The sequence below is a fragment of the Musca autumnalis genome, unplaced genomic scaffold (genome assembly GCF_047663935.1).
Source record: "Musca autumnalis isolate F117 unplaced genomic scaffold, ASM4766393v1 scaffold_4, whole genome shotgun sequence".
NCBI classification, from domain to species: Eukaryota; Metazoa; Arthropoda; class Insecta; order Diptera; family Muscidae; genus Musca; species Musca autumnalis.
Window position 1 is genome coordinate 210,411,949 of NW_027411977.1, and position 13,667 is coordinate 210,425,615.

A 13,667-nucleotide genomic window follows, 5' to 3' on the forward strand; every position below is an offset into this window, starting at 1 on the left:
AGTTTTCCATGTTCTACACGGCTATGTGGTGGTATTTTTTTGGTTATAGCCCTAGTGTACACTTTTCCTAAACCACCTCCTTATGTCAACCGTACCTTTTAACCTTGATTCTCATACTAAATTTCAACCTTTAACCTTTATCCGTTCACAAAATACGAATTGGTACCAAATTTAGTACAATTTAGTACTTTTCGTACACTTAGAGTTCGAATTTCTAAAAACCCTTTAGCACATCTTTCCTACAGTTCATCAGTGACCTTCATTCCAAATTTCAAAGTTCTAGCTCTACCGGTTCGCCAAATACAAAAGGTACCATATTTAGTACTTTTCGTACCCTTCCAGTTCGAATTTCCAAAAACCCAGCCCTATCTGACCCCTTCGGACCAAGAGTGATCCACACCCAAAATTTCAGGATTCTAAATCATCTCATTTCGTGATTTCAGCTAAATCAACATCGAAAACACAGTACAAATGATATACAACCCTGCTTTTGCCTAAAAAAGTACCAAAAGTTGCAACACCTATCAACGTATGCAACGTATCACAATAAACAAGGTAGATGGTCAATTGCTGCAACAACAAAATTTAGTATCAAAATTTGTAAACAATGTGAACAAAATATTAAATTACTTTGTTACAATGCTATTTTTCATTGCGTTCCCGAACTTTTTTAATGGTAATGTTAGAAAAAAAAGGAGCTAATTGTCAAAAATAGCTTCCCCGTACAAATTTCTTAAAAAATATGGGAACGGAAAAATGACGGCAATTGCAAAAACTTCAGCATAAATGTCAAAATCAACGTATCAGCTATCATATTAGATGCCAATGAACATGCTTGCTGCTAGTTTCTACTAGGCCAAAATTGTATGACAGAAAACAGGAGAAGAGGGTGTTATTCGGGGCTATTTTTGTTTAAAGAGAAGTACCAGTCTTGCTAGATTTCGGAGAACAGGATCGCACTTTTAGCACTAAACGGGAAAACTACTGCAAGTACAAATATTGTGCAGGTTCTGAGCACAACTTATATCTATCAAAATTTATTATAACGATGTCTCAACGATAAAATAATTTTTTTTTTATTTTTCCATTTGTTAGTACTATACACAATTAATACGATATATATGTAGATAATTTTACGATAATTTTCCAATTAAAGTTGTAAAGTTCTATATTGTCGTATATTTTTGATGATTAATTCAATGTACAACAACTTGTTTTGAAAATTCATGTTCGATCAGCTGCGCATATGCATCTACCTTGATCATTGTGATATGTTTGAAATCAACAAAAAATAAGTGTAAATACCAGGGTGTATTTCAGGATTTCGTGAAATCCAGTGGATTTTGAAGCGCAAGTGTAAGCTTGGCGCAACAAAGCTATAATGTATCTTGATTTAGGTTTGAGAGAATCGATAGTTGTCGTGTCAGTCAGCCAGGCGACCGTAGACCTTTTTAGAACTTTTGGGTATTATTTTGTAGAGCTTTTTGATGAATACATCTAAAAGTATTAATTCGCCCACGAAAAACATAGTTCCGCAGGACCACAAGAAGTACCTTTGATAAAAATTCAAATCTATCCTCGAACAGACAATAAACTGAACTTAACTAGGCGTTTACTCCAGACAATTTGTCTTCAAATACAACTCTGATTTACTAACACATACATAACATTCGTCGTTTGTCTCCCAGATGTCTATGATTTTCATTCACAATTGTACAATTGTTTGTTGCAGTTTTCGGGACTCCTACGTTACACATGCAAATTTTGGGTTTTTGACAATCAGTACATGAACTCAAATGTCCTGTCACGTGTAAACGCAGGGTAAGCGAGAATTTTGAATTTTTGATAGTTATAGACATTTTCCCAGCTTGATGTACGATTGAAAGACGTTCACTCAATTAGGGAGGCCTATTGCAAAAAAATCATAATGTTCCAAAACATTTTATTAAACTACACTTTTGTGAAAAAGTGGAAATTTTGTGTGATAGTTAACCGAAAAAGTGGACCGATGTACGTCCAATTTTGATGTACGTTATTCCAATTTGGTTCAGCGTGAACGAAAGGTGCTTAGGCAGTGTTTGAATTAGAATTTCCAGAATCCAACAAAAAGATATTTGCATACTTATTCGGATGATGTGGATGCTCCAGCAAGCAGAGGTATTCTCTGGCACCCCATAAATATGGAATATCTAAACGATTTAACATACGCTGACGACATTGCATTGATCTCCTCTTTCGAACGAAATATGCAAAGCAAACTAAATGACTTGCAAACCAAGGCAGAGAAATATCAACTACGGATCAATGTTAATAAGACAAAATCGATGAAGTTAAATCATGTGATCCCCGGCAACTTCCATCTTGATGGCAGGCCAATTGAAGATGTAGCCAACTTTACATACCTTGGATGCCAAATAACACCAGATGGTGGCACCCAGACAGACATCCAAGCCCGATTAGCCAAAGATAAAGGCGCCTTTGCTAAACTGCGGGAAATGTGGCGCTCGCGACAGTTATCAATTTCGACAAAAATTCGTATTTTCAACTCGAAAGTGAAATCCATACTTTTATACGGATGTGAAACATGGCTAGTATGCACCAGAGGGACAAATAAATTAAAGTGCTTTGTAAACCGCTGCTTAAGGCACATCTTACATATATGGTGGCCTGATAATTGGATACCAAATTCCGAATTACACTGAAGATGCAACCAAATCCCAATCGAAAAAGAAATTGCTCATAAAAAATGGAGTTGGATAGGACACACGCTGCGAAAATCCCCAGACAACATAGCTCGACAAGCCTTAGACTGGAACCCACAAGGGGCCCGAAGTAGAGGACGGCCCAGAGGCTCTAGGCATAGAAGTTTAAATACTGAAATAAAATCTGTTAACGAGAACCTTAAGGGTACATAAGCTGCTTTGCCTGGTTGCCTTGCTTTCATAGCTTCTTTTTTGACATAATAAAAATAAAAGAATAAAGGAGGGCGAGCAAATTTCGAACTGGGTTACCCTTTTCTTTTTTGGTCTCAAGTAAAAGCAATTGCTAAAGATCGTAATAAATTTAAGGAATTTTGTACGGCACTATGCGCCTCCTAAAGTCCAATTTACATATGCATATTAAATGATTTCGTTTTACGAAATCCTAGAATCAAATGAAGTGTATTTACATCTGTTTTTTTTGCGTCATTTGCTTACGTACACAATCGCACATACACACTTATACAATAACAAAAACACACGCACACAATATATTTATTCAGGAAAATAGGAATTTCATAACACAAATGTGTATCAAATAACTTAAATTAATTTGTTTTTCTACAACACACACAAACAAACAAAGACATCATAAAACAGTTGCATTTTTTCGTAGTTTATGACAAAAAAACAGGACTGCTTATAATAGTATGGTGTTTTCGTGCGTTGTTTAGAATAAATGACGCAGCTATCGTCATTTATTTTTGTATGGCAAATGACGCAAAATGTTGCCTGTTTTAGCAAATAAATGACGAATCAGCTCTAAATTACGAAAAAGTTGCTAATGTAAATTGGACATAACCGGCGCGAAAGCAATAAATAATAATACTTATTCGGAATCTTCCATTATACCTATTGGTTTTTATGCCCTAAATCTTCTAAAGCGGTTTGTTGTGACATTAGGTGTGTTCGTTTACTCAATAATTTGTACAAATTCGTACATGTCCAGTAACTTCTTGCAATCGACTAAGCTCTTTTGCATCATACTGTAGAGTAAACGAACAACATCCAGTAACAATTTGCAACTAATTCGCGAAAGTTACAGGCTGTTTTTGTTGACTTTGCCTGTGAGAATTGTATTTTTTTGTATAAATATTTTTTCAAACAAAGCAAATTTAAAATTATAAGTAGAAAAAGCATCAAAAGGGTTTTAGTAATCAAAGCTGGTGCGGAGACTTTTTTCACCAAATCGATCTTAGAAACGCGTTTTCATTATTAGGACAAAAATCCCCACATGGTACTGGTGTTGTATTTTTGTAGAAAACAAATACGATTCTCACAAGCAAAGTCAACAAAAACAGCCTGTAACTTTCGCGAATTCGTTGCAAATGACTCCATATTCTCTTCTCCGATAGGTTAAAAAAATATAAACATAAAATTCACAAGTTTATAAAGAAAAACCAAAAATTGCAATAGTGTCAAAAAATCCTAGTATGGTCCGAAATGGTGCGATTTGAGAACAAATTGGTCCAGAACGCTTTGATAATGATTTTAAATTAGTTTACAAAAAAATAAAAATTTTAATGAAAAGCAAATATGTTGTTATGACAGATAAAATTAAAAAATGCATTACCGAACTTCAATGCATTTGGTGCGGAAACTTTTTTCGCGATAGAGAAAAATTGACACCGTGTTTCATAATAGTTTTCCATGTTCTACACGGCTATGTGGTGGTATTTTTTTGGTTATAGCCCTAGTGTACACTTTTCCTAAACCACCTCCTTATGTCAACCGTACCTTTTAACCTTGATTCTCATACTAAATTTCAACCTTTAACCTTTATCCGTTCACAAAATACGAATTGGTACCAAATTTAGTACAATTTAGTACTTTTCGTACACTTAGAGTTCGAATTTCTAAAAACCCTTTAGCACATCTTTCCTACAGTTCATCAGTGACCTTCATTCCAAATTTCAAAGTTCTAGCTCTACCGGTTCGCCAAATACAAAAGGTACCATATTTAGTACTTTTCGTACCCTTCCAGTTCGAATTTCCAAAAACCCAGCCCTATCTGACCCCTTCGGACCAAGAGTGATCCACACCCAAAATTTCAGGATTCTAAATCATCTCATTTCGTGATTTCAGCTAAATCAACATCGAAAACACAGTACAAATGATATACAACCCTGCTTTTGCCTAAAAAAGTACCAAAAGTTGCAACACCTATCAACGTATGCAACGTATCACAATAAACAAGGTAGATGGTCAATTGCTGCAACAACAAAATTTAGTATCAAAATTTGTAAACAATGTGAACAAAATATTAAATTACTTTGTTACAATGCTATTTTTCATTGCGTTCCCGAACTTTTTTAATGGTAATGTTAGAAAAAAAAGGAGCTAATTGTCAAAAATAGCTTCCCCGTACAAATTTCTTAAAAAATATGGGAACGGAAAAATGACGGCAATTGCAAAAACTTCAGCATAAATGTCAAAATCAACGTATCAGCTATCATATTAGATGCCAATGAACATGCTTGCTGCTAGTTTCTACTAGGCCAAAATTGTATGACAGAAAACAGGAGAAGAGGGTGTTATTCGGGGCTATTTTTGTTTAAAGAGAAGTACCAGTCTTGCTAGATTTCGGAGAACAGGATCGCACTTTTAGCACTAAACGGGAAAACTACTGCAAGTACTAATATTGTGCAGGTTCTGAGCACAACTTATATCTATCAAAATTTATTATAACGATGTCTCAACGATAAAATAATTTTTTTTTTTATTTTTCCATTTGTTAGTACTATACACAATTAATACGATATATATGTAGATAATTTTACGATAATTTTCCAATTAAAGTTGTAAAGTTCTATATTGTCGTATATTTTTGATGATTAATTCAATGTACAACAACTTGTTTTGAAAATTCATGTTCGATCAGCTGCGCATATGCATCTACCTTGATCATTGTGATATGTTTGAAATCAACAAAAAATAAGTGTAAATACCAGGGTGTATTTCAGGATTTCGTGAAATCCAGTGGATTTTGAAGCGCAAGTGTAAGCTTGGCGCAACAAAGCTATAATGTATCTTGATTTAGGTTTGAGAGAATCGATAGTTGTCGTGTCAGTCAGCCAGGCGACCGTAGACCTTTTTAGAACTTTTGGGTATTATTTTGTAGAGCTTTTTGATGAATACATCTAAAAGTATTAATTCGCCCACGAAAAACATAGTTCCGCAGGACCACAAGAAGTACCTTTGATAAAAATTCAAATCTATCCTCGAACAGACAATAAACTGAACTTAACTAGGCGTTTACTCCAGACAATTTGTCTTCAAATACAACTCTGATTTACTAACACATACATAACATTCGTCGTTTGTCTCCCAGATGTCTATGATTTTCATTCACAATTGTACAATTGTTTGTTGCAGTTTTCGGGACTCCTACGTTACACATGCAAATTTTGGGTTTTTGACAATCAGTACATGAACTCAAATGTCCTGTCACGTGTAAACGCAGGGTAAGCGAGAATTTTGAATTTTTGATAGTTATAGACATTTTCCCAGCTTGATGTACGATTGAAAGACGTTCACTCAATTAGGGAGGCCTATTGCAAAAAAATCATAATGTTCCAAAACATTTTATTAAACTACACTTTTGTGAAAAAGTGGAAATTTTGTGTGATAGTTAACCGAAAAAGTGGACCGATGTACGTCCAATTTTGATGTACGTTATTCCAATTTGGTTCAGCGTGAACGAAAGGTGCTTAGGCAGTGTTTGAATTAGAATTTCCAGAATCCAACAAAAAGATATTTGCATACTTATTCGGATGATGTGGATGCTCCAGCAAGCAGAGGTATTCTCTGGCACCCCATAAATATGGAATATCTAAACGATTTAACATACGCTGACGACATTGCATTGATCTCCTCTTTCGAACGAAATATGCAAAGCAAACTAAATGACTTGCAAACCAAGGCAGAGAAATATCAACTACGGATCAATGTTAATAAGACAAAATCGATGAAGTTAAATCATGTGATCCCCGGCAACTTCCATCTTGATGGCAGGCCAATTGAAGATGTAGCCAACTTTACATACCTTGGATGCCAAATAACACCAGATGGTGGCACCCAGACAGACATCCAAGCCCGATTAGCCAAAGATAAAGGCGCCTTTGCTAAACTGCGGGAAATGTGGCGCTCGCGACAGTTATCAATTTCGACAAAAATTCGTATTTTCAACTCGAACGTGAAATCCATACTTTTATACGGATGTGAAACATGGCTAGTATGCACCAGAGGGACAAATAAATTAAAGTGCTTTGTAAACCGCTGCTTAAGGCACATCTTACATATATGGTGGCCTGATAATTGGATACCAAATTCCGAATTACACTGAAGATGCAACCAAATCCCAATCGAAAAAGAAATTGCTCATAAAAAATGGAGTTGGATAGGACACACGCTGCGAAAATCCCCAGACAACATAGCTCGACAAGCCTTAGACTGGAACCCACAAGGGGCCCGAAGTAGAGGACGGCCCAGAGGCTCTAGGCATAGAAGTTTAAATACTGAAATAAAATCTGTTAACGAGAACCTTAAGGGTACATAAGCTGCTTTGCCTGGTTGCCTTGCTTTCATAGCTTCTTTTTTGACATAATAAAAATAAAAGAATAAAGGAGGGCGAGCAAATTTCGAACTGGGTTACCCTTTTCTTTTTTGGTCTCAAGTAAAAGCAATTGCTAAAGATCGTAATAAATTTAAGGAATTTTGTACGGCACTATGCGCCTCCTAAAGTCCAATTTACATATGCATATTAAATGATTTCGTTTTACGAAATCCTAGAATCAAATGAAGTGTATTTACATCTTTTTTTTTTGCTTACGTACACAATCGCACATACACACTTATACAATAACAAAAACACACGCACACAATATATTTATTCAGGAAAATAGGAATTTCATAACACAAATGTGTATCAAATAACTTAAATTAATTTGTTTTTCTACAACACACACAAACAAACAAAGACATCATAAAACAGTTGCATTTTTTCGTAGTTTATGACAAAAAAACAGGACTGCTTATAATAGTATGGTGTTTTCGTGCGTTGTTTAGAATAAATGACGCAGCTATCGTCATTTATTTTTGTATGGCAAATGACGCAAAATGTTGCCTGTTTTAGCAAATAAATGACGAATCAGCTCTAAATTACGAAAAAGTTGCTAATGTAAATTGGACATAACCGGCGCGAAAGCAATAAATAATAATACTTATTCGGAATCTTCCATTATACCTATTGGTTTTTATGCCCTAAATCTTCTAAAGCGGTTTGTTGTGACATTAGGTGTGTTCGTTTACTCAATAATTTGTACAAATTCGTACATGTCCAGTAACTTCTTGCAATCGACTAAGCTCTTTTGCATCATACTGTAGAGTAAACGAACAACATCCAGTAACAATTTGTACAAATTTTGAGTAAATGAACACACATATTGTCAGACAGTTTATAGCTCATTTAGACCATGGTGTAAGAAAGAAGGTGATACAATAATAGCAACCTATGTCTTCATTTGCTGTCAAAACATATTTTCAATCAAAAATAAATAACAAATATTTCGCTTCTATAAAATATATCTGTGTACAATATCTTTGTTTAAGCTTCGCGAATAATATTTTAACGTTTTCTTCTAACTTTTGTGGATATTTCGCGCAAAAAAATTTGACAGCAAATTAAGACTACAACCTAACGTCAACTATTGGATCACCTTGTTAAATTCGCCTTGATTTAGACTAGCAAAAAATCCTCAACTGGATTTAATTCATCCAGTACAAATCTCATTGCATTTAGATATACATTTTGGAGGATTTAAATTTCAATCAGCTGATTTTTGTTCATAGCACAATTTCCAAGGTAGATGCATCAGCACATCCGATCGAATTTGAAACGTCAGAAGAAGTTGTTGTAAATTGAATTCGTCTCAAAAAACATACGGCAAATTACAAATGCACATTCTGCTACTACTGCTAACTAATGAGCAAAATAAAAAGAATTATTTTATCGTTTAGACATCGTAAATTTTAGTCTTGGTTGAGTAAAATCAACTTTGTATATATCAAAGCAAATTTAATTTTTTTTCCACCATGTTTACAAATTTTGATATTTTAAATTATTTTTGTTGTAGCAATTCATGGATGCATCTACCTTGTTTCTTGTGTCAGCTTGCAACTTTTTGTATTTTCTAGCAACATGTTGCAAAAAACAGAGTTGTATACGAGGATTTATGCCGGATTTAAAACAAATCCACTCAACACGAGGATTTATTTTTATATGATAAATCTTGTAGATTTTGGCCCGATTCAGCGTATAAAACCTGATAATGCGCTAAATCCGGCTAATGATGTCATATCTAAATGGGCTATATGGCATTGTTTGTTGTAGAAATTCACTGATGCATCTACCTTGTTTCTTATGCCAGCTTGCAACTTTTTGTATTTTCTAGCAACATGTTGCGAAAAACACAGATGTATACGAGGATTTATGCCAGATTTAAAACAAATCCACTCAATAGGAGGATTTATTTTTGTATGGGAAATCTGGTAGATTTTGGCTGGATTTAGCAAATAAAACCTGATAATGGGCTAAATCCGGCTAATATCTAAATGGAATATATGTCTCGATAAATATATGTATCTTGAATCTATTCTTGATCTACATATGTCTGGAAAAAACATTTATATAGGCAAAGTGTGGGCGTAATTGATTACTCGTTTAGAGAGTTATCGAGAGAATTATATTTGAGAAAAATTGTTAAATTTTGAAGAAGAGGTACCGAGGGTGTGGGCCGGTCACCGGATCACCGGATCACCGGATTTGGACAAAATACTACGACACGCAACAAATCGGTCGATACCCAGCAAACCAATCGTACCGACATCGTAACGAAATCGGAACAAAATTCGGACGATACATCTGATCCGAAATCGTAACGATATCTTAACGAAAGTTGTATGAAGTGGTTGACATAATTTCGGAACGAAATGTCGGAGCGACATCGGATCGATTACGGTCCGATTTCGTAACGAAATCTGAAGAAAATCCTTGGGAAACTCGGAGAGGAAATTTCTTAACGAAATCAGTACAAAATCTGAACTATTTCCTCTCCGAAAAATCGGAACGAAATCTCAACGACTTTGCTTCCGAAATTGTTCAGACTTGTCGGACATCAGACATTTGGTTTGTAGTTAGCGCTCGCACCAGCCAGCCAGACGAATGGACAGGGTTAAATCGTCTCCAAATTGTCTGTCATACATGGGGTTCAAAGTCATTATTTCGATGAGGCACACTTCTGATGATATAAATGTGTACACCCTCGTTAGCCTAAAGGTTGCGGTTAGAAAAATGTGAAATTGATTGAAAAGTCTGGGGTGTTGAGCAGCTTACTTTGCATGCCCATCAAGTACTCTCCCATACCACACCTACCTTGTGACTCCTGTCATAGCAGCACCACTGTAATGTTGATGTAATGTTCCGTGGAGGAAACAAACATCTCGGCAGTTGCGTTTATTGTTCTCGTGTTATTCATAGTAAATAAGTAGATCGATTAATATTCGCAACACATGCCAACCAAAACCACTATCAAACAATACAAAACACATGAAATACAAATTGTAACAAAAAATCACAGGGCAGAGTGAATCACAAGAGGAGCAATAATCTGAATCTGAATATATTTTTGTTTTATTAAGAACAAAAAAATGGTTTGGGAATATCCCAGGCGATAAAGAGAATTTGTGAATACGGAAGTTTGTTTTGCTTTACAAAGGCACCGGACAAGGTAAAAACTATTTCAAACTATCCCTCTATACGAAGCATCTACACTGATCTCCCTATTCGGAGGAGGTATGTTTGAATATCTTCCATGTGTTGATGGTCAAAAGAATCTTTTCCTACTTATAAAGACCTATAGAATGGATTAAAAGTTATCTTTCTACAGTAGGGGATTTTTACTATAGAAAACCTCCCTATTGGTTTAATATATTCAGCTTACGATAAGTTTGTACCTATAGAGGTATGCTGAAGGTACATATAAAAAAGTCTTTTATGTATTAATATTAAAAAATGTACATAAAATATAGAAGAATAAATCGGTTTTAGACCCTGGACATCCTTAAATGTGTATTACAAGACCACCTTCCCGAAGTAATTTCACGACCAATTATATAAGAAAATCGCATAATTTTTCACTTGGAAACTTTTGAACATTGCCACAAACTCTTTTTCACTTTTATAACGGTCAAACATAGTTTTTCTCTCTCTTTCTTATGATGCTCAAATAACTGCAACTATGTAATTCAGATCTCAAATTTTTATTTTATTTTTTTTTTCAAAAATATATCACCTTTGTTTAATCAGCAAATTTTTAAAAAATAACGGATCTCAATAATTTATGGTTAAGTATTTTTTTCAACACTCCACTTAATTGCAATTAAATTTCACGCGCAATACCGAATCGCCTGACGAACATGAATGTCGTCGTCAGTGTGGTTCTGCAATCGAGCGTCAACTGTGAGTGACTAAAATAAGTTAACAAAGTTTTTGTGAATTTCAATGTTTCACGATCAACATTTTGTTGTTCTGTTTGGATTGGTTTGCTTTGGTTGTGCCCCAGCAGTTATCATATGCCGGTCAAAATAACGTATGTACTGCCTGCATGGCTGCCGGTTGATTTCCCGCTTTTTGTTTGGTGTGTTTTTTTTTTCAAAAATAATTTTATGCGAATATTTTCGTACGTTGACTGTGTTTTAAGTAAATTCAAGTTTGAATTAAATGGTGTCGGTATCGCGTATCTAAAAATAAAAAAATACAGTGAAGAACGAAAATAATATTTAATTAAATTCCCAAGCAAAACTCTATTCAGCCAGGCTGAATAGGCGTTTCTATAAGAAATATAGAAAACCCTATTCAGCCGGGCTGAATAGAAGTTTTTTTATAGAAAATCCTATTCAGCCGGGCTGAATAGAAGTTTTCTTATAGAAAACCCTATTCAGCCGGGCTGAATAGAAGTTTTTTTATAGAAAACCCTATTCAGCCGGGCTTACTGAAAACACTATTCAGCCGGGCTGAATAGAAGTTTTCTTACTGAAAACACTATTCAGCCGGGCTGAATAGAAGTTTTCTTACTGAAAACCCTATTCAGCCGGGCTGAATAGAAGTTTTCTTACTGAAAACCCTATTCAGCCGGGCTGAATAGAAGTTTTCTTACTGAAAACCCTATTCAGCCGGGCTGAATAGAAGTTTTCTTACTGAAAACCCTATTCAGCCGGGCTGAATAGAAGTTTTCTTACTGAAAACCCTATTCAGCCGGGCTGAATAGAAGTTTTCTTACTGAAAACCCTATTCAGCCGGGCTGAATAGAAGTTTTCTTACTGAAAACCCTATTCAGCCGGGCTGAATAGAAGTTTTCTTATTGAAAACCCTATTCAGCCGGGCTGAATAGAAGTTTTCTTACTGAAAACCCTATTCAGCCGGGCTGAATAGAAGTTTTCTTACTGAAAACACTATTCAGCCGGGCTGAATAGAAGTTTTCTTACTGAAAACCCTATTCAGCCGGGCTGAATAGAAGTTTTCTTACTCAAAACCCTATTCAGCCGGGCTGAATAGAAGTTTTCTTATAGAACATCCTATTCAGCCGGGCTGAATAGAAGTTTTCTTATAGAAAACCCTCCTCAACCGGGCTGAATAGAAGATTTCTTATAGAAAACTCTATTCAGCCAGGCTGACTAGAAGTCTTCTTATAGAAAACTCTATTCAGCCAGGCTGACTAGAAGTCTTCTTATAGAAAACCCTATTCAGCCGGGCTGAGTAGAAGTTTTCTTATAGAAAACCCTATTCAGCCGGGATGAATAGAAGTTTTCTTATAGAAAACCCTACTCAGCCGGGCTGAATAAAAGTTTTCTTATACAAAACCCTATTCAGCCGGGATGAATAGAAGTTTTCTTATAGAAAACCCTATTCAGCCGGGCTGAATAGAAGTTTTCTTATAGAACACCCTATTCAGTCGGGCTGAATAGAAGTTTTCTTATAGAACACCCTATTCAGTCGGGCTGAATAGAAGTTTTCTTATAGAAAACCCTACTCAGCCGGGCTGAATAGAAGTTTTCTTATTGAAAACCCTATTCAGCCGGGCTGAATAGAAGTTTTCTTACTGAAAACCCTATTCAGCCGGGCTGAATAGAAGTTTTCTTACTGAAAACCCTATTCAGCCGGGCTGAATAGAAGTTTTCTTACTGAAAACCCTATTCAGCCGGGCTGAATAGAAGTTTTCTTACTGAAAACCCTATTCAGCCGGGCTGAATAGAAGTTTTCTTACTGAAAACCCTATTCAGCCGGGCTGAATAGAAGTTTTCTTACTGAAAACCCTATTCAGCCGGGCTGAATAGAAGTTTTCTTATTGAAAACCCTATTCAGCCGGGCTGAATAGAAGTTTTCTTACTGAAAACCCTATTCAGCCGGGCTGAATAGAAGTTTTCTTTCTGAAAACCCTATTCAGCCGGGCTGAATAGAAGTTTTCTTACTGAAAACCCTATTCAGCCGGGCTGAATAGAAGTTTTCTTACTGAAAACCCTATTCAGCCGGGCTGAATAGAAGTTTTCTTACTGAAAACCCTATTCAGCCGGGCTGAATAGAAGTTTTCTTACTGAAAACCCTATTCAGCCGGGCTGAATAGAAGTTTTCTTACTGAAAACCCTATTCAGCCGGGCTGAATAGAAGTTTTCTTACTGAAAACCCTATTCAGCCGGGCTGAATAGAAGTTTTCTTACTGAAAACCCTATTCAGCCGGGCTGAATAGAAGTTTTCTTACTGAAAACCCTATTCAGCCGGGCTGAATAGAAGTTTTCTTACTGAAAACCCTATTCAGCCGGGCTGAATAGAAGTTTTCTTACTGAAAACCCTAT

The 13,667-nt window shown here is 35.7% G+C and overlaps 1 protein-coding gene across 1 annotated transcript in view; it reads right to left on the reverse strand.

Moving 5' to 3' along the window:
- Positions 1-11,536, reverse strand: part of LOC141404131 (venom protease) — a 28,085-nt gene extending 16,549 nt beyond the window's left edge. Inside the window, exon 1 of the mRNA XM_073987451.1 lies at positions 11,111-11,536. The gene's annotated coding sequence lies outside the window, so the exon portion shown is untranslated. The remainder of the gene's footprint in view (positions 1-11,110) is intronic.
- Between the last annotated feature and the right edge of the window lie 2,131 nt (positions 11,537-13,667).